The sequence below is a fragment of the Physeter macrocephalus genome, chromosome 9, assembly GCF_002837175.3.
Source record: "Physeter macrocephalus isolate SW-GA chromosome 9, ASM283717v5, whole genome shotgun sequence".
In the NCBI taxonomy this organism is placed as follows: Eukaryota; Metazoa; Chordata; class Mammalia; order Artiodactyla; family Physeteridae; genus Physeter; species Physeter macrocephalus.
The window spans coordinates 100,243,476-100,264,144 of NC_041222.1; the positions used below are offsets into that span (position 1 = coordinate 100,243,476).

At 52.3% G+C, this 20,669-nt stretch overlaps 1 protein-coding gene across 1 annotated transcript in view; it reads right to left on the reverse strand.

Annotated features, from left to right (window-relative positions):
• XKR6 (XK related 6) overlaps window positions 1–20,669 on the reverse strand; it is a 276,374-nt gene that overhangs the window by 131,564 nt on the left and 124,141 nt on the right. The window lies entirely within an intron of this gene.

Genomic DNA, 20,669 nt, shown 5'->3' on the forward strand with positions numbered 1-20,669 from the left:
TTGTTCTTAGGCCTTCGGACTTGGACTGGACTACCCCACCAGCTTTCCTGGGACTCCAATTTGCAGATGGCTGACTGTGGGAGACCTCAGCCTCCACAGCTGCACGAATCAATCCCTCATAATAAATCTTTCCCTGTATTTATATATATATACTGTTGATTCAGTGTCTCTGGAAAACCCTAATACGTCCTCCCACAGCCAAAGCCCTCCCATGACTTCTGATTACATTTACCACAAAATCCCAAGTCCTCTCCTGCCTCTGTATCCCTACATCCCTCCCGTCCGCTCTCTCCACTCCAGCCACACTGGCTTCCTTGCTGGTCCTCGCACATTCCAAGCATGTTCCCACTCTGGGACCTTAATATTTGCTGTTCCCTCGCCTGGAAGGTCCACCCCCAGATCTTCTCAGATCTCATATGCTCCTTCCCATCACTAAGGGCTGCACTTAAATGTCACAGCCTAGATGCCCTCCCCTGACCTCCAGCCCCACAGGTGCCTCCCCTTCCCTGGCTTTTTTCTCCATGGCATTTATACTCATCGGATATTAAACGATTTACTGTATTTGTTTATTGCCTTCCCCATGAGACTCCATGAAGGTGGAAATCTTCTCTGTCTGGTTCACCACCATCCAGTGCTTACAACAGAGCCTGGTGCACAGACGCTGCTTGGTAAGTACTTGTCTGAGGAGGGAGGGAGTGAAGGAAGGAGTGCTGAGGGCAGGGGGCATCTCTTCCGGCCCGGCCCGCTTTGCTCTCACTCTGGTTTTCTCCACCCGTTCCCCCCCACCTTGAATCACAATTGGCCGTCTCTCCTCCCTTCTCTCCGTTTCCGGCCGGCATCGCCTCACCCACCCGGGGCTGGCCCAGAGGGAAAGCTCAGGGAGCTCCACGAACCAGGTTCCTCGCTTCTGAGACTCCAATCACTGCAGGCTTCCTCTCTTCGGGAAGCCCTCTGGGCTCCCTGAGGCTGTTGGTCAGGGCTGGAGACATCTCCATTGCTGAAACCCTGCAAACTTGACCAGCCTTCCGTGCCCTGTGGTGCCCTTCCAGCCGCCTTCCCAACAAGCTACTGATCCAGGCAGAGCAAGGTAGAGGAAGCTGTGAGACCTAGTCCACCTTCTGGTCTTACGAGTGAGGAAACTCAGACCCTCCCTACCCACCCACCCACTTTTCCTGCTTCTTTGCTTCCCAGCAGTTACAGCAAAGTTTAACTATTTCGCATATGAGTCTGTTTATTAGCTGCCTGTCCCACAGAAGCTCCCACTAGAAGGCAAACTCATGGGGGCAGAGACTGAGTGTGCCTTGTTCACCCTTGTGTCCCCAGCATCTGGCACTTAGCAGGCACCCCATAACCAGCTCTTGAATTAATGAATGAAGAGGAGGGTAGTAAGCTGCCTATGAACACCCTTCAGGGAACTAGAGGCGAGAGGAGGGAAGGGAAGCGAGAGGAATGCAGGGCCAGAGCCCCCTGCGGGGAGAGCCCCCGAACAGAACATCGCGGACCACACGAGCACCAAGGCCCGGCTTCCTGATTCTCGGGCAGCAGCTTCCACTGTCTTCCATTGGCTACTTCAGAGTCCTTCTTCCAGCACCTGGACCAGCACCTGTACATGCCGAGCACCGTGCAGGCAGGGGGCGTACGGCAGTGCTCCCGACAAAGCCCTCACCCTCCCAGCCCAGGCGTCCTGGGGGAGGCCAATGGCGTGCCTGATTCCCGCTTCACACATGCTCAGAGAGGTTCTATAACTTGCTCAGGGACACACAGCCCTGCAGCAGCAGATGCCGGGTTTTGATTTAAGGCTGCCCTGCCCTGTGTGCAGCAAGGCCCTGGGGCTCGCTCTCCCCGCTCGCCACTCACACACCTCCACCTTTTCCCGCTCTTGCTCAGCCCCACTGCCTCCCCTCCCTGCACCTGCCAAATGAGACAAGGTCACGTCCATACGTCCAGTGACGCAGGCTTTGTCCTCAAAGCCGGCAAATCAAGAGGTAAGCAGGTGTGGGACCCAGTGCCCCAGACAAGAGCACAAGGAGGGACAGGAGGGAGAGACGGTGGAGGGAGCCAGAGAAGGCCTGGCGGGGGCAGGGGTGGGGGCGTGAGGACCCAGCCACTCAGACAGCAGCGCCCAAGACACTGCAGTGAAAGCGAACAAGGCACCCGCCTGGTGAAAGGTCCCTGTAAATGCCTATGTTACCACCACCTCCAACAGCAACGACGACGCCTGTGTGTGTGCCCGTGCGTGTGCGCGTGCACACACCCATGCGTGTGCAGCTCCTCCGGTGGCAATCCCTTCCCTGCACCCAGAGAGCTGCCAGCCTGACCCAGAGCCGCTGGGACAACCAGCCCGGGCCCTGCTGAGAAGGGTGCCCGCCCCACCCAACCAGAGCTCTGGGGACTTGTGCACCACTGCCTGACCTCTGGCCGGTTATCTGCCCCCTCACACCAGCACCCCCAGGGCTCAACCCGCGCAGATAAAATTGTCACTCGCCCATCAGGGCCATTTGGGGTCTAGACTCAGAAGGCTTGGTGGCAGCACTGAGGAGGCTTTAAGTCAGGGGTGGGCCCTGCAGAGGCGTCCAGGGGGCTGACTGCCGGCTGGCCCTTCCGCTGCCCTGCGGTGACCTGGGATGGGCGCAGTGTGTCCTCTTGGATAAACCACCTCCCCCTCCGGGCCTCATTCTCCTCTGCTCTGAAGAAAGGAGGGGCAGGACGGGAGGTGGGGCCCATCTGATTTCGAAGTAACCCCGAGCTCTCCGGCCCCGCACACGTCTCCCTCTCCTGAGAGTCGCCGTCCCCCACGGACCTGGGTGGGCCCGTCAAGCACGGGCAGAGATCAATCCCTGATCCTCTTGCACTAATTAGAACGAAAGCTGGCTCTGGGGAGCTGGACCTCTCCCTCATCCCCGGACAGCGCAGAGCAGGAGGTGGGCGGCAGCATCTCCCAGGCAGGACCACAGCCCGGCCCGGTCCCCCTGCTCCCCTCCCGGCTCCCCTCCGTGGGCTCCCACAAACATAGGAGCTCCAACCACCCCCTGGGCATGCGCGAATTTATCAACGGCTCCTTCTCTCTGGAGCAACTTTCACTGATCAACTCTGTTTCTAGCCTTCTGTTCCTGAGAATCCCCACGGGGACCAAGACTCACTAGCTCTGCCTGGCGAAGAAAAACATCCCCCCCCCCGCCCCGTCCACAAAACACTTTTCTTCTTTTGTTCTCTCCAACAAACACATCCCACCCCAGGAGAAAGGAGGCACCCCCCGCACCCCACCTAAGCAGGGAGTGTAGGGAGATATTCTCTAGTTCCTTCAGCTTCCTAGAATTCAGTGATTTAAAAGCATCCTCAAACACACACAAATGCACGTGCACAAGGGCAAGCCCTGGCAGGAACACGGGAAAAGGAAAGAGCCGCTGGACCACTGTGCTACAAAGGTGGAATCATGATGGATGCTTCTTCTTCTTTTAAATTCTCTCTGATGTTGCCACAATACTGTTTTATGAAAATAAAATAGGACAGGAATAGTGAACAGGAAATCAAAGGGTCCGAGTTCCAAGAACACAGACTGTCATGGTTGCTGGGTAGGCAGCACCCAGCAATGATATCTTATAAATCAACATCTTTTAGTGACGTTAGCAGCTTAAGGGAATGGAACTTCCTTCCACAAGAAAGAAGGCACTGTGAGGGGAGCCATATCCTCCTTCTTCCGCTAGACATGGCCTTTCCCACGCCCAAGGCAAGCAACATCCGGGCAGTGAATGCTGACCAGGATCAGAGGAGGAGGAAGACTGCTCAAGGAATTCAGTCTTAGCTACTAACTCCCCGCTGATGACCATCAGAAGCCATGAGGCCTGAGTATGAAGCTGTGTGCCCTGGACAAAAACGTCACCCACGTACAGGTGTTCAGGTTGTGCACCGCCCAACAATGTATGTCTTGGGGTGGTGTGCCATTCACACTGTAAACATAAACCAAGTTATCTAAAGAGTGTGTGGGTGGGCACTGCGGTTCCAGGCCTCCTGACTGAGTCCCACAGCAGCAGGAGAGAGAGCCCTCCTACATACATCCACCTGGAACACTCGTTAGTACGTGCCCACGTCACGGCCCCATATCCCAGCTACGGTCTGGGAGGGACCCGAAGTCATTTCTTTCTCCTGCCTGCCCCCTCAGGAAGCCCAATTCCTGCTCTCTCTGAGAGAACAACATGCAACGGTTGCCTCACTTTGGTGGTGGGTAGAAAGAAGGTGCGGGGTCGGGGGGGATGGATGGGGTGTGATGCTGCTGGCCTGTGTGTGAAGCCAGCAGTGGGGGCTGCCGCGGCTGCTGCCCACCGGGCCCTGAGAGCTCCCCAGGCAGCGGAGGGCCGGACCACCTTGTACATAACTTACAAGAGTTACTCAAGGCAGGGCCCGCTTCCTAAGTCCTGCAAAGGCCCCATGGGCTAGCAGAGGCCTGGGTGGGGGTCGGGCCCGAGCTCTCCTCTGTAAGAGGGGAAAGCCAAGGACTTCCCTGGAGGTCCAGGGGTTAGACTCCACACTCCCAACGCAGGGGGCCTGGGTTCAATCCCTGGTCCGGGAACTAAGATCCCGCATGCCATGTGGTGCAGACAAAAGATAATACAAAATTTAAAAAATTAAAATTGAAAGGGGAAAGCCAGAGGGCAGCCCGAGGGGGCACATCCAGGGCTTTTGTTTGGACGTTTGTGGGAAGAGGGCTCACCCTCCCTGAGAGCTCCAGGCCCCGCCTCCGGGCCACGCCCTGGAGTCAGAGCTCTCCTGCCCGAGTTCTGCTCTGTAGCTCAGGCAGTAACCTTTCACGGAGGTGATTCTGTTAAAAACAGAAGGAGGCCTCCTGCCACTTCCATCAAACCCTGGGAAGGCAGAACCAAGCTGAGCCTGACTGCTGTTCCCAGGGGATTGCCTGCTTTGTGTTCACGCGTTTACTGGGAAGTTCTTTACTTACACTGTTGAAATTTTCCTCTCCCACAAGCTCCTTGGTTCCCCAGACGCCTTCCACTCCCCACGACGCTGAACCACTGAGTTGCTGCCGACTGCCAGCAGCTCACCAGAGGCTCTTCTGAGAAACGCTGGGTAAACGGTCCCCGAGTTCACCGGGAAAGCGGCCAAAGAGGGGGCAGCAGTTTCTCTACAAATAACCGGGCTCACGGCTCAGAGACGAACAGCTCCCCCAAAGGCAAGTCCGCCGACAGACTCGTCCTCATAAAAGCGTCTCTCACGGCCGGAGTCAGACCCCAGCTTCCCCGTGACGGGGTGTTGAGACCACTGAGTCCCAGAACCCAGCGGTCCACAGAAGCAGCCACGCCCGTGCAACAGCGAACACCGCTGTTGATCTGGGGGAAACCTGACGATTATTCCTACTCTTTGCAACCCACTCGCTTTTCTCAGCGCAAGAGGGGGACGTTAACCGCTTTTCCAAGTCCCTCCGGCCTCCTGTGTCTACCTTCCTGCCCCTCTCACCTTCCCAGGCTCCAGGCAGGTGGTCAGCTGGGAAGAGGAAGCTTTCTGTGTCCTGCTTCACCCCTCCTGGCTCACCCCCGGCCTCACCCCTCCCAGCCCAGGATGGCCCAGACCCGGCCAAGGAGCCCACAGGCAAGGCGGCTTCCCCCAACTTCGGTGCCCACCAGCCCATACCTGGGGCCTCGTTCTCCGCGGCCCGGTTCCCACGCTCCTGTTCTCTCCCTTCCCACGGCTACGGCCTCCCCACTGCCTGGCCCCACCCCCTTCAAGCCTGGAACAAGGAGCTGAAGCCCCACGCCGCTCGAAAGCCTCCCTCAGCGCCCAGAGACCCAACCCATCTCACAAGCACCTGCCTGCTACTCACCCCCACTCCGTGACCCGGTTTTCCACCCCAATGAAACGAAAAACAAAAATAACATCAACTCCCCTACGTGGCATCCTCCCCCCACCGCCCTCTTCCATCCCCTGCTTCATTTGTCTTTATCACACTTGCCCCTACCTAACTCACTACACACGTTCCTTCTTTCTCACGTTCTCCATCTCCCCTGCACACTAGAATGGAAGCTCTACAAGGGAGGGATCTCTGTCTGTTTTGTTCACTGCTGTGAACCACACAGGGCCTGGCACACAGTAGGGGCTCAACCACTGAGTGACGAATGAATGAACGAACATACAACGAGAAGCCACACGTGTCCAGCAGGCTCCCCTCTTCACGTGCACCACCTCAGCTCATCCTTGTGAGAGCACTACGAGGTAGGAGCTTCTACTGCCTTCATGTCACACCGGCAAGAACGTTCAGCGAATTCCCAGGTCAGAGCCGGCAGGGAGGTTCAGGAGCCCAAGGTAGCTTTGTTCAGCGTGACGGTCCCCGAGCTCAGCGGAAGGAGGAAGGACCCAGGCCCGACTGACCCCAATGCCCAAGCCCTTAGACATCACTCTCTGCTTCTGAGCTCCCTTCCCCAGACGCCGCCCACGCTCCAACCCTCTTCCCCTCCTAATCCTCAGTCCCCACCTTGCCCAGCCTTCAAGGCCCACGTGTCAAACATCATTCCTCCACGAAGCTCTGCCTGATCCCTACAGCTGGGCCTTGAGCTTCTCAACTGCTTTTAAAAACTGTGTTACTCTTTCACATCTACCTTCTACCACTAAATGGTGGGTTCTTGTGGACGCCATGCATGGATCTGAATCACAGCCCAGAGCACATGCAGCATCTTACAGATAATGAACATACAATAAGCACTTGTTAAATGAATGAAACGAAAGAAAACAGCTTTAAAATTGCTTTGTCTGGGCTGATTGAACCATAATGGAGTCAGTGCATAATAAATTTTGAAGATGGCAACAGATACAGATGAATGGGTAAAATATATATGAAATTTTTCATAAATATAGCTAACACTTTTTCACGGTTTTCACATATTAAAGTTCACTCTATTCTTCACGTCACGTAAGGGTATTTCGACGGTAGTTTGTAATTATTGTCATGTATGACACCGTTCCTTTAAGTATTTCAACCCTAACATTCATCTTCAATATCTAAATATTTCTCTTAAACTCATATTTTGGAAGTCAATGTAAATAACTTCTGTCTTGACCGATAGCAAAAAAGGTGCTCTGAGCCAAATAAAAAAAACTGTTTGGCAGATGGGGGAGTGGGGCATTGAACAAAATGGGTGGAGCTGGTCAAAAAAAGGAAAAAAAATTGTTGCCTGCGTCTTGTCACATGTTTGTTGCCTTAATTCTACACGACCATCTTCTTCCTCCTGGCTTATTTTATTCCCATGCACCATTCTAGAATATTCCAAGACTGAAAGCTCCTTGAGAGCAAGGAGTATGGTTTCCTCATTCTGTTTGTGTTCCAACAGCACACAGCATGAGTACCTGGCAGGGAGCAGTGTCTTTCAGTCGAATTGGATGAATCTTTAAACGTGGAGGGAGAGTAAATATTCTGCAACACTCTTCCTGATTTTGAAAGGAATGTATATTCACTTTAGGACATTTAGAAAACACAGAAAAGTATACAGAAGAAAACAGAAATACCTTGGCGTTCATTGGATCCCGTCACCCTGAGATCGGTACTAGCACACGAACCACCCGGCACGGCGCGCTGACTTAGGCTCTGGACCAGAGGGACTGCCGGGTAAGGCTGCCTCGGTGCAGGCCGGCCTGGCACGGCTGCAGCGGACACCGGGAGGTCCTGAGGATGCCCGGCTTCCCAGAGAGCTGAGTGCCAGAGAGGAACTCTGCTACTTGGAGGTGCGGGAAGCACAGAAGATGTGAACGTCGTTGCAGAGGGCCCATGTTTTAAAATACAGTGTTTTGGAAAATGTGAGTTTCCAACAGCACGCAGACACCTGGCACTGAAAAGATACTTGATTACTCATAGATCCAATAGGAGGGGCCACTCTGGGAAGCACCAGGGTCAGCCCGGAGGCGGCAGGAGTGGGGGACCGTATCAAGAGGCTTTACTGTGGTTTCTGCAGGAAAGAAGGGCAAGGCAGGGTGGGCAGGCTCAGGGATCAGCCAGTCTGAATCATTTCAGTGCGTGCTGGGCACGAGGCTGCCCCTAGTTGTCTGGTACCTGGCCCTGGGGGGGTTAAGGAAGGGGGACAGTGCTCTGGAATGTGAGGGCTGGGTAAAGGAGGTGGCGGCGGCGGGGACTGTACCTGAAAAGTGCACCGGCAGGTGGGCTACTCACTATCTCTACGAATGGGCTACCCCTGGGAGGGGAGCTCCCTCTATGGTCAGCGAGGTCCCAGATGTCAAAGCATCAAAACATAGGCAATAAATGACAGTAACACAGCCCTCCTGAGGGGGCACACGCTCTCTGGCTCAAGGAGCTGATTCATTAGACCTGGGCCTCCAGGCCACACTAGGCCTGAGGCCCACTCTCCTCCCGGAAAATGCTCCCCCGGGCCTCCATCCCAGGGGCAAGGCCGGGCTGGTTCACACACCTGCTTGCGATCCTCAGGCCACTCCTGGGAAGAACAGAGAGTAGTGAAGGACTCGCCCTGGTCACCCGGGGGATGGCAAGGCTGAGTTCATCACAGGACCAGTGCTCCCAGTGATGGTGAGCTGGGTGGCAGAGCCTAGGGTCCCTTCATGGAGCCTCAGACTGTCAGGTGGGGGGACCCTGGGAGCACATCCAGACAAGTCCATCATTCTTCAGAAGAGGAAACTGGCTGAGAATGACTCATAGAATCAGGATTGCAGTCTAGACCCCCTGTTAACTCTTACTGTGCTCTCCCCACCCCACCTCCCTGAGTGATCCAATAGGAAACTATTTGATTAATACTAATACAGCTGTCTACATCATCGTCATCTTCCTGATTTTCATGCGAATGGAAAAACCCCACTCCTTTGTCCCCAGTGCAGTAAGAAAGCACCGACAGCCCCCAAACCCGGATGGAGACTGGATTTTTCAAAAATCAGGTCAGGCAACCAGGATCCTTGGGGGTTCGACTGGTCTTAAGCTCTGATTAAAGCCCGCATCTGAATGAGCAGAGTTTCGGGTCTCCAGAGGGGGGAGGAGAGAAGAGGGCTCAAGGGCGGGGTGCGGGGTGGGAAACCGAGGCCTCCTGAGCAGAGGCCGCAGAGGCCCTGGGGCCAGGCCAGGGCTAGACAGCAGGGGCGGCAGGGCTGGGGTGGAAGTGCAGGGACGTAGACTCTGCTTCTTACCCACTTAAGGCTCAGAACTGTTCTCCAACCAGGCCGTGAACTTCCAGACTTCTCTGTCTTTGCATTAGCGGCCCCTCTGCCCGTCCCACACCCCCTCAACCTGGCAAACCCCTCCCCAGCTCTCAGATCCAGCTGCACTGTGCTCTCCCCTGTGAAGCCCTTTGAATCCCGCTCCCTGCCCCCCACCCCTGACCCCAGCTCTGGAGGAGAACCCATTGTGCCCTCCACAGTGAGGGGTTATTAAAAACAACCACTGAGAGCAACTAGCTCATGCCTGCCACTTAGCACACATTGTTCTTAACCGGCCCAAGTTCCCTGCAAGTAGGTGCTAGTATCCCCACTTTACAGATGAGGAAAAGTGAGGCTCAGAGAGCTGAAGTAACCTGCTCAGAACCCTTCACCCAGCAAGTGAGGCAGAATCTGGACCCCACCCAGTTTTGCCTGAATTCCATGCCCAGCGTCTATCCTGGTGGCCAAACTGCCTGCCTGGCTTTCTAGCTAGACTGAGATCTTCGAAGGCAGGGACCCTGGTTCATAACGTCTGGCAAGTCTTCAGAGCTCAAAATTTTTTGATGGATGAAGAGACAAACAAATGAATGGATGCACGGATTGTGGGATTCTCCCACCTTAATGCAAGACCATTCCACATGTGTAGGTTTTATACCAGACCAAATGTGTTGCTCTAGTCCTTTTATTCCCACAACTGGTAGGAAGATTCAGTGGGACGGTACATTAGGGTGACAGTTGAGCTGCTATATCAAAGACACCCCAAAAGGCAATGGCTCAAACAAAATATGATTTGGATTCTCTTGCATGTGATAGTCCAGGTGTATAGGCAGCTCTGTTCCAGGAGGTTCTATCAGAATGTAGAATGGTGCCACCTCTCTGGAAAACAGCCTGGCAGGTCCTGAAAAGTTAAACCTAGAGTTACATGTGACCCAGCAACTCTACTCCTAGTTCTGTACCCACCACACAAAAACTCATAAAGAATGTTCACAGCAGCATTATTCATAATAGCCAAAAAGTGGAAAAAACCCAAATGTCCATCAATTGCTGAATGGATAAACAAAATGTAGTACATACATGCAATGAAACAGCATTCAGCCATAAAAGGAATGAAGTACTGATACATGCTACAACATGGATGAAGCTTGAAAACATAATGCTAAGTGAAAGAACCCGTTCACAAAAGACCATGTATTGTATGATTCCATTTATATGAAATGTCCATAACAGGCAAATCCATACAGACAGAAAGTAGATTTGTGGTTGTCAGGGGCTGGGAGGAGGGGAGCAAAGGGGAGTGGCTGCTAAGGAGGACAGGGTTTCTTTGGGGGATGATGAAAATGTTCTGGAATCAGTGGTAAAACCACTAAATTATATGCTTAAAATGCTTTTTATTGTAAAAAATAAAAAAAGAAGTCATCCTATCAAGACTGGCTAATGGGTCAGCTGTGCCCTTCTCAACCCATGGCTTCCAAGGTTGCTGTACTTGCTGCCTCTCCCAGCCAGTGGAGAGGAAGGGTGGAAAGCCTACACGTCCTTCCCACGTGAGGAAGCTGCAAGCATGAATCCTGCTCAGGGTCCATGATGAGAACTTGGTCTCACGGCCACGGCGTGCCCATGAGAGGCTGGGAAATGTGGTCTAGATGAGCAAGCCAGCCGTGTGCCTAGAAAGAAGAAGATGGATTCTGGGGGGGACTGGGCAAGATAAGAATCTTTGCTCAAAATGGTAAATTAAATGATAATTGACTCTCATTTGGTTATTTACTCTGCAGATATTAATAACAATAGGCAGCACTTACATAGTGCCAGGCCCTGATTTAGGTACTCCAGGTGCATCATTTTAGTTAATCATATTAAAACTTTATGACATATACTATTACACCTATTGAAAGGTGGGGAAGTTGAGGCACAGAGCATTAAATAATCTACCCAGGGTTCCCCATCTCGTATGCAGCAGAGTTGGGAGTTGAACCCAGAACCACCACTGTAGAGGTGTTTGTTACTCAGTAGCCAGAAACCGTGAGACCGTGAGACCTGGTATGATTTATGGGTTCAGACCATTCATACTTTTGTTCTCCTCGGTGCTACTGGTCACCTCCGTTCGTGCCCTCACTGGGTGGACCTAAGGCACAGACACTTAAGAGCGAGCTCAGTGCACTCCTTCAATGAATGACAGCTTGTTCAGTGCTCCTGAACTTTGGTGGGTACCAGGATCATCTATGGAGCCTAAGAAGGCCTGTCCTTCTGCTGGCTCAGAATCTCAGAGCAGGGGCCAGCATGTTTCAAAGCTCCTACAGGTGGTCAGGTGTAGATCAGATGCAGAGTCTGAGAATCACTGGCAAAGCTGACAATCAGCCAAGGTTTGCCCACGTAGTCGAGCATTCTCTCTGGTCAGGCCCCTTGGGCTAATTTACCGTATTGCATCCTCCCCGATCCTCCCATGAAGCCGGTATCATCATCCCCATTTTACTGCTGATGGAGCAGAGGCCCAGAGCGAGAGCTGGGGCCCCAACCCGCTCCTTCCGCCCGTTCATCCACAGCGCCGGCCCGGCGGTTACGCTCTCCGGACAGACACCATCCGCTCTGTGACCTGCCTCAGGAGCTGAGCGCTGGGAGGATGAGAACTCCGCCCATGGATCGCCTATAGGTCGCCCTCGTCCAACACGGTGATTACTCGCCCCACACCTGCCGCCTCCTCAGACCCCTGGACCTCAAGCCTTCACCAGGAGTCACCTGGTGACTGCTAAAAAGACTGCTAAAAGACTGCTAAAAATAGAGATTGCAGAGCCCGTCCCAGAAGGCTCTGATTGGAGGGGCCTGGGGTGCGGCCCGGAACTTGAATTTTTATCAGACACTCCAGGGCCAGGCTTGTTTGGGAGCTACCTTTCAGACTGAGTTCAATCCCCTCATTTTATGGGATGAGAACACAGACCCAGAAGGGTCTCGCCCTGTGCATCAAACCCTGACTGGCTCCCTCCTGCTCTCAGGCACAGGCCCAGCTCCTCCCAAGCTAGTTCCTCCTCCTAAGGATCTCCTTGCAAATGTTGGGAAAGCTCCCTTACCTCCCTCTGGAACAGTTCTTCCCCATCCTCCTCCCACTTTGCCTAATTGCTGCTCATTTTCTCAGCTCCACAGCACCTACTCCAGGCAGCTTTCCTGGATCCATTAAATGGCAGGTTAGTGTTCTCTGACCTTGCAGTGTCCATACTCTATCAGAGCACTCGCCACGGTGCACTGCAAGACCTGTTTACTTCTCCCTCTCACTTCAGTGTGGTGAAGGCAGGGACCACCTTGGTCCCTGCACTGGTCCCTTCATATTATACTGTAGATCTTTGTTGAATGAATGAACGAACCAACGAATGAATGAAATAAACAGCATGAGCGTCCCACAGGCCCCTGGCTTAAGCTTCTTCTCGGAAGGAGATGGGACGGAGTCCACCGGGCCTCGGGCCCCGGGCGGCGCCGCCGGCCCCCTTGCGTGGGCGGGCGTCGCAGTGAGAGGGAGGGACCGCCCGGGCGGGCAGCTGCGGAGCCATCTGCTGCGCGGGCGGCGGCGCCCGCCCCAGTGTTTGTTTACAAACCCGGCTCCGCGTGCGAGAGAAACACGGCTCCTCTTCCAGGCGAGCGGAAGCCGCTGCCAGCCCAGGAGGAGGGGCCGCCGGGGACCGTCCGGTAGGGCGTGGCCAGCACGCCGCCTGTCCCTTGCCTCTCCCGCATCTCCACTCCTGCCCGCGCTCCAACCCACGGGCAAGAGCCCGAAGTTCAGTCCCCCACCCCCCGCAACCAGCCATGCTACCCCATCCAGAACACGGACCGTGGTAACAACAGTATCTATGTTATTAGAGCGCGTTAAGGATTAAGTGGGGTAATGCACACAGTGGCATCTTATTCAGCTATTGTGGTGTCACTGTGGGTGATTCGATGGATCTTAAGCATTTCACAAAATGTCTCTCTATTCTGATTTATCCCCCAACTCAGGAATCCCCTTTCAGACAGTCCCCGGTGCAGATGATAAGGCCCGGGTTAAAATTCATTCAGGAAAAGAAAAAATTCATTTCAAAAAATAAAATCATTCTGATATAAGTGTGTTTCTAGTGTTCCCATTTTGGGTACGGTACGGTACGGTATGGTATGGCATGGTATGGAATGGTGGCTGCCATTCCACCCTGCAGCCACAAGCCCCGGGGTGAGCTCAGAGTTTGGGGAGGGTAGCAGGGGGTGGGTGATTAAGGAGAAGAATCCCAGGCAAAGTCCACTCCTAAGCGCAGGTCTGGAGAGGGGGGCTGGCTTCCATCCCAAAGGTGAGAATGGTCACTCAGGTTCCAAACGGCTTTGGGCGGTGGTGGCTGCGAGCAAGGCTTTGGAGGGATGGCTATGAGACGGCAGTACTGGCAGCCTTCCACCTTCCCCTCCACCACCACCCCCGCCCCCCCGCCCCCGGCTCTACCACAGCCCTTCCCCAGACAGCGCCTGTGTCTAGGCCTCCTGCTTTCTCTGTAAGCCTGCGGGGCCTCCATGGCGCCAGAACTGGACATGACTTGGGGGTGTTCCACATATGCTCTCCAAGGGTAGAGGTGGAAAGTTCTTGCCCTGGATTTTTCAGTACCCAGGGCCTTGCTTCTGTATGATTATTGGTTTGTTTGGGTTTTTTCTCAGTTACAGATTGAAGAGGTTACAAAGTGATGACAAAGAGGAGGTCACACCTTCTGCCCACAGAGGGACTCACATTCTGGGCGGGGAGACAGAAAAAGCAGGAACTGCCACTATTCATTGTATACCTACCCTGTGCCCAGTGCTAAATTTGGTGTTTCTCTGGCAATATACACTTATTGCACCATGCACTGGGCCCTGAGGATGTCTTGTAGTCAAGGAGAAGCATCTAAAAATAATTCCAATGACAATACATGTGCCACCAGGGAATACCTCTTTTAATCCTGACACCAACCTGCTAACAACGCTGAACAGTAAATATGATTATCCCCATTTTACAGATATGGAAATAACAACTCAAAGAGGAGAAAACTTATCCCCAGTGTCCAAGCCGGGGTTTGGAGTCAGGTGCAAAGCCGTGTTCTGACTGCATCGGCTGCCTAGGGGAGGGGGTGGAAATGGCCAGTTTCCTGGTTCCCGACTGGAACAGCTGGGTTATAGGAGCACGTTCAAACCGTGGATGGTGAAAACCCTTCGCTGGGGCTAAAGCAGAAGAGGAGTCCACTTGGAGAGCCCATTTTAAAAATTCTGAACCAGTAAAAACGTTGACTAGGAGCCACCATCTGACAGTCCCATTTGGCAGAAGCCGAGGCCCATCGGGCCCACCCCCAGGTCTGGGTAGGTGAAGAGAAGCCTCTCCCCACTCTCCCTCTGTGCAGATCCACTCATCAGTTCTCTCATTCAACACACCCTGAAAGACTGTCTTGCCTAGAGAACTCCAGGCCCAATCCGGGAGATGCAGACACAGCAGACACAAGGCTATCAGGGCTGGAAGGGCCCTGTCCAGGGTGCTGAGGGAGGACAGAAGAGGAAGGAGGGTTAAAAGTCCAGTCCCCTCTAGCGGGGAGCAGGCGGCTGAGGGCGGAGTAGGCCCATTCAACCTCCTTGGCCCCTAGTCTGAGGAGGAGGAGGAGGCTGGGCAGAGGGAGGGCAGGAGGACAGCTGTCGGCCAGCAGAGCGAGGACTTCACCTGAGGCCCTTAAAATGAGTCTGAGCCGCTGCGCACGGGTCACGCGAGGACGCAGCCGGCACTAGATGCTGCTGCCCTTAGCTCCCTGGCCTGTGTCCCTCAGCTGCGCTTGGCCCTCTGAAGAGCAGGCAGGAATTGTTAACAGGGTGAAACCAGGACAGCAGCAGGCTAATACACCAGGGAAAGCAATCTGAAAACACAGGATTTCACGGCAGGCACAGGCTGGGAGAACCAGGATGCCGAGAGAAACCAGACCTGACAGCAGGCAGCAAGTTAGATCTGATCTGGAGGTGAGACAGGGCGGGAGGGGTGGCTGCTTGCTTCTCTCCTCCCCACCTGCAACCCGACTCCTGCCGAGCCTCACCTGGCTGGGGCCTTCTGGCTGGAAAGGCACTCTGCCCAGGGCATACGAGGTGCCTGCCACGGGCTGGGGTGTGGGTTTCAGGAAGCAACACCAACTAAGGTACCCCAGGAAATCTGGGGAGCCAAGGCCGGAGGGTGAGGAGGAGCAGCTGGGCCTCTTGAGAGACCCAGGGGCTGAACATGTGATCTGTGAGCCAAATGTTTACAGGCAGAATCAGATCTCCAGTGAGGCTGATGCCTTGATGTCTATGTTCCTTCACTTAGCCCCACCCTCCCTCAATCCCCCAGTAAGAATTTATAAATCACATGTGCAGAGACCAAGGTCTCCGGCTTCATGAGTCAGGAGTCATTTCTTCAATACCACCTCTCCTCTACGTGCTTGGTACAGCATAGGACCCAAACAAAATGGGGATCGAGCAACTGATTAAATGCACTACAGATAGTTTCTTTTAAGGCAATTTCACTGAGTTCTTCAAAAGAGCAAAGAATCCCACAGGAATAAACATAATTTTCCTCTAATGAGACATGGTCTTAAAGTGTGAGTTTCATTTATTTTATGGAACAAAACTTTTTTTAATACTATGGTATCAGCAGCTGTGTATTTACCAAAAATGTTTCCCTCTTTCTTCCTGGGCACGCAGTCAGACTGCATTTCCCGGCCTGCTTAGCAGTCGGTGTGGCCACAGGACTGAGCTCTTGCCAATGGGAAGTGTGTGGAGGTGAGCATCCTTTCCAGGTCTGGCCCATAAAACTCCCCCATGGGTAGCTGTCCATCGTTTTTCCCCATTCACTGGCTAGAAGTGAAGGACTCTAGCACCCCTGAAGACGGAAGAGTGAGTAGTCTGGGTTCTTGAATCACCCATGGAAGGCTGCCACGAATTACCCCACTATACTCCTATGTGGACGAGAAATAAATTTAAATCCTGTTAAGCCACTGACACTCTGGCATTTATCTATTCCAGCATCCAACATTAGCCTACTCCCAGAAGCACTTAGTATGTGCACAGTATATGGCGAGCCAGGCTGGGGTGGCATATGTACAAGTCAGAGTCCAATCTGAACGTGTGGGGCAGGGGCCACACCAGGAACGTCCCCAGAGACATTTGGCTCAGTGCAAATTTGGGGCACATTGCCCATCCCCCACCCTTCCCCAGCTGCAATGTGGACCTGGCCACAGATACTCAATAATCACCTCTGATCAACTCTCCCCCTTAGCGGCTATCCTGCCAGACATTTGGACTTAACTGACGTCCCCATTCTTTTTCAATGAGGGATTAGTGACTGCATCTCTTTCTCTTCGAACTTCTTCCTTAAAATCTTCCGAACTTGCCGTGGGGTCTGACAAAAAGCTTACTGAGTGCCTTGCTCCATCCCTCAATTTCGCTCAGCCTTCTAAAGTTCCCTTTTATATCAACGTCCATCAAGCCCTCCATTTACACCGTGTTTTGGGTTAGATCTCCTTCACGCTTCACTTCCCTACACGGTGGCCTCTTCACGCCCTCTTCCTCCTCTCTGCCCTGTTTCCCATTTCTTTTCCTGTAAACGGCTCCCTCCATCCTCAGTGCACTTCCCCCCCTCCCATCACAACCCCGCTCCCTCTCTGAGACGCATTCCCTCCCCATTAATCTGCCAACTAGGAAAGGACAGTTAAAGCTTCCCTTTCGATCCCTATTCATCTCTGTCGAGACATGTGGATAACTATTAAAAAATTAGTTGGCCATTATCACTCGTACTCCCCTATCTCCTGTGGTGGTGACCCACTGTCCTCTGATCTCATGCGTCCTAATTTCTCATCATGCTAAGGGGAGAAAAAACCCTCCATCTTTCAGGAAAGGAAGCATAACAATTTGTAGGGAAGAAAATAAATTGCTTAGTCAAAAGGATGTTGCAAGAATCATCAGGATTTGTTCTTGACTTTTACCTCTTTCAACGTTCCGTTTTCTGCCATCTTAAGAAATATACACGTCAACTTCTATCAGATCTCCCTCTACATTTCAAATACTTGCATCCTCCATCCTTTCATTCCTTTTTTTCTCCAGGTATTTATACGTCTTCCACTTCCAAAAAGATAGATCACAAGAAGGCACAAAAATAATAAAATAACTTATAAAAGAATATAAACCAATTAAGGAAGGGATAAGATCTATGAATCTGTGTACCTTAGACTAAGGATTCTTACTGTCATTGGGCATAAAACTGAGCCCTAAACTCTGATGCAAGTAGAGTTAATGACAAAGTAGAACGGGAGACAGGAGGGGTGACAAAGATCTCAATGGTTAATATTAGGAAGCATAACGTACACGACTGTCTTCTTTGTTACTCCTGTAATAAAGTCTTGGAAATACTTTAAAAATATTTCTTCACTTCTGCCTATTTGCTAAAAGGATATGACACAACAAAAATCATTATCATAAAGACAAGAGACATGCTAAGTGGGAATATATATGTGGAAGGAGGAATAATTATAACTTTTTATTTTTTTTTTTTGCAGCACGCGGGCCTCTCACTTGTTGTGGCCTCTTCCGTTGCGGAGCACAGGCTCCGGACGCGCAGGCTCAGCGGCCATGGCTCACGGGCCCAGCCGCTCCGCGGCCTGTGGGATCTTCCCGGACCGGGGCACGAACCCGCGTCCCCTGCATCAGGAGGCGGACTCTCAACCACCGCGCCACCAGGGAAGCCCTATATCTTTCTTTTAAAAGCTAGACTCAAGGGGACGGACACAATATGAGTGCAGAACTTAGCTGGAAGCTTCCCAGCACCCATGGTAAAGATGGGAACTCGGGGAGTTCACGGAGCTGCATTTTTTCTAACTACAGTTACAGAGAGCATTGCCTCCTAGCTATGAACTATAACAGGAAGTTGTCTCATGGGTCTTGTCACTGCCCTTAATCTTTAGAAAGAACTTTCCAAGGGTTTTGTTTTTTAATCACGTAATCCTCAAGTTTCTTGGTGTACTCCACTGTCCAAAGGCTTCGTCATCTTACCCGACTCTGCCTCCAGTGTGACTTTATCCTTTGACTGGGTGTTTCCCAGTCACTTGGGCACCCTGACCTTGATTTGCACCAGATTAGCCACACCAACTGCTGTCGTGTCTACATTGTTTTCCTTTAACTCTACTTGCATTTTACTTAATAAATTTCATGTCATCCTAGGAAATCACAGCTTTGGCGTGCTAGCTGCAGGATGTTCTCCCTAATACCCATTAAATAAAAGCCTATAAATACAGATACCATTCTTGAGATTCTGTAAGTGCAAGTCTGATGTCACCAGCTCTCCTCCTCTTTGCTTTGTCCCAAGACAGTTCATAAGGGAACATTTGCCTGAGAATGTTTCCCTCGAGCTTCCACTCAACTCTGCCCATTTTGGTGTCAGAAACCATTACAGCTGACATCCTCCTTTCCTCTCCACAGCTAATGGGAGCGTTTTTATTCCTTCCTGGCTTGTGAATGACCTCCTCCTTCCTCACATTCCACCCGAATTCTGCCTTTTCCTCAAGTCCCACCTTCTCCCTGAAGTCATTCCTGGTATCAACCTTGAACCTGGACTTGCTTTCACAAACTTCCAACAGCACTCATCTGGCTCCCAGCAGCTGTCCTAAAATACATAGTAAGCTCTTGTGTATATGCTCTAGCAGCTAAACACAAACTAGATGCCCAGTAAACATGGCAACATGTCAGGGCTGAGCACTGAATTTGGGGTCAGGAGCCCTGGGTTCTTGAGGAAGTCATCTTCAGGCTTCTGTCTATCCAGCTATAAAAGGGCAATGCAGTTGGTAGAGAGGGGGTCTCATACTTCCGAGGTCCCTGCCATCTTGCCCCCACGTTTTGCTCCTGCTCTCTGTGGTGCCCCACTGCCGGCTGTGTGGATTCCCCCACGTGCGCCCTGACTTGGGCTCTCCCTGCTGCGAGCGTGCCCTGCCTCTCCCGCTGGTGTGCCCTTCCAGTGGGTTCTCCAGCAGTCAGTAGCTGTGCTTGTCTGCAGAGCAGCTCTCTCTGCTTCTCACCTTCTGCCCACGGCAGGCACATCCCAGCACCCTGCAGAGTCCTCTGTCCCTGATCCCTCTTCTAAAGCCGCCCTCAGTACCTGCTCCTTGTACCCAGACTACTTTCAACCTCCAATTTCTCTGCTCGATTTCCCTGTTTCCCACCATTTCTACGGCATCTTTAGGAAGACACTGACATTTCTGTCCCGTATAAACATAAACCATTTTTTCTGCACACAAGCCACAGAGCATTGGACTGACAATGACAGGCATTCTACGCGTAGTTCTGCCTACTTACTGGCTCTGTACCTTTGGGAACTTGGCTTAACCTTTCTGAGCCTCCTTTTCCACATCTATCCAACAGGGATGACACTGCCCGGGCTGTCTCTTAGTTACCAAACGAGACCGTGCTGTTCACGGTGTGGCTTTCTGCAGGTCCTCCCTCTGTTCCTTGCTACTTCTTGGGCTCAGCTCAAATCAGCCCCAAACCCCACAATCTAACGAGGCCAACTCCGGGAAGAGCTTTTCCCCGAAAACACATGCACAGATTTTAGAGTTCACACGTCACTTTCTCATACACAGCCTTTGATCCTCACACACACACAAACTGAGGTACAATGGAATATTATTCAGCCTTTAAAAAGGAAACCGTGACACACAGTACAATATGGATGAATCTTGAGGACATTATTCTAAGTGAGATAAGACAGCCACAAAAAGGCAAACACCATCAGCCCTCTGTATCCAAGGGTTCCACAACAATTTAAATAGCATTACATTGTATTGTTGTAAGTAATCTAGCGACGATTTAGTTCACCGGAGGATGTGCATAGGTTATATGCAAATGCCACAACACTTTATATGAGGGACTTGAGCATCTGCAGATTTTGGTACCCACAAGGGTCCTGGAAGCAATCCCCCGCAGATACCGTGGGACGACTGTATTGCATAATTCCACTTACGTCAGGTATCTAAAGAGGTCAAATTCGTAAAAACAGAAGGTAGAATGGTGGTTACTAGGGGCTGGAAAAAGGGGGAAATGGGAAGTTGTTTAATGGGGACAGAGTTTCAGTTTTGAAAGATGGAAAATTTCTAGAGACCTGCTGTCCAACGACGTGAATATACTTACCGTTACTGGACTGTACACTTAAAAATGGTTGAGATGGTACATTTTATGTCACGTGGAATTTACCACAATCAAAAATCTTTTTAAAGCTATCCAACCAGTCCAATTTTTAAAACGAAGTTCTATAATCAATGTGGCCATTTTCCCGATGAGGAAGCTGAGGTTCAGAGAGGCTCACTGAGGACACGCATCCAGGTCTTCAAAATCCCAGCCTCCCACCCCCAGTGCCCTGGGGAAGCACGAGAGGTACACCTGAGCCACAGGTGTGAGCACACAGGGCCCCAGAGCCCAGACCCCTGTCCTCCCACACAGACTGAGGCACACGGGGGGCTGCCGCCTCCCTGCAGGGTTCTCTTCCGCTGAGGGTC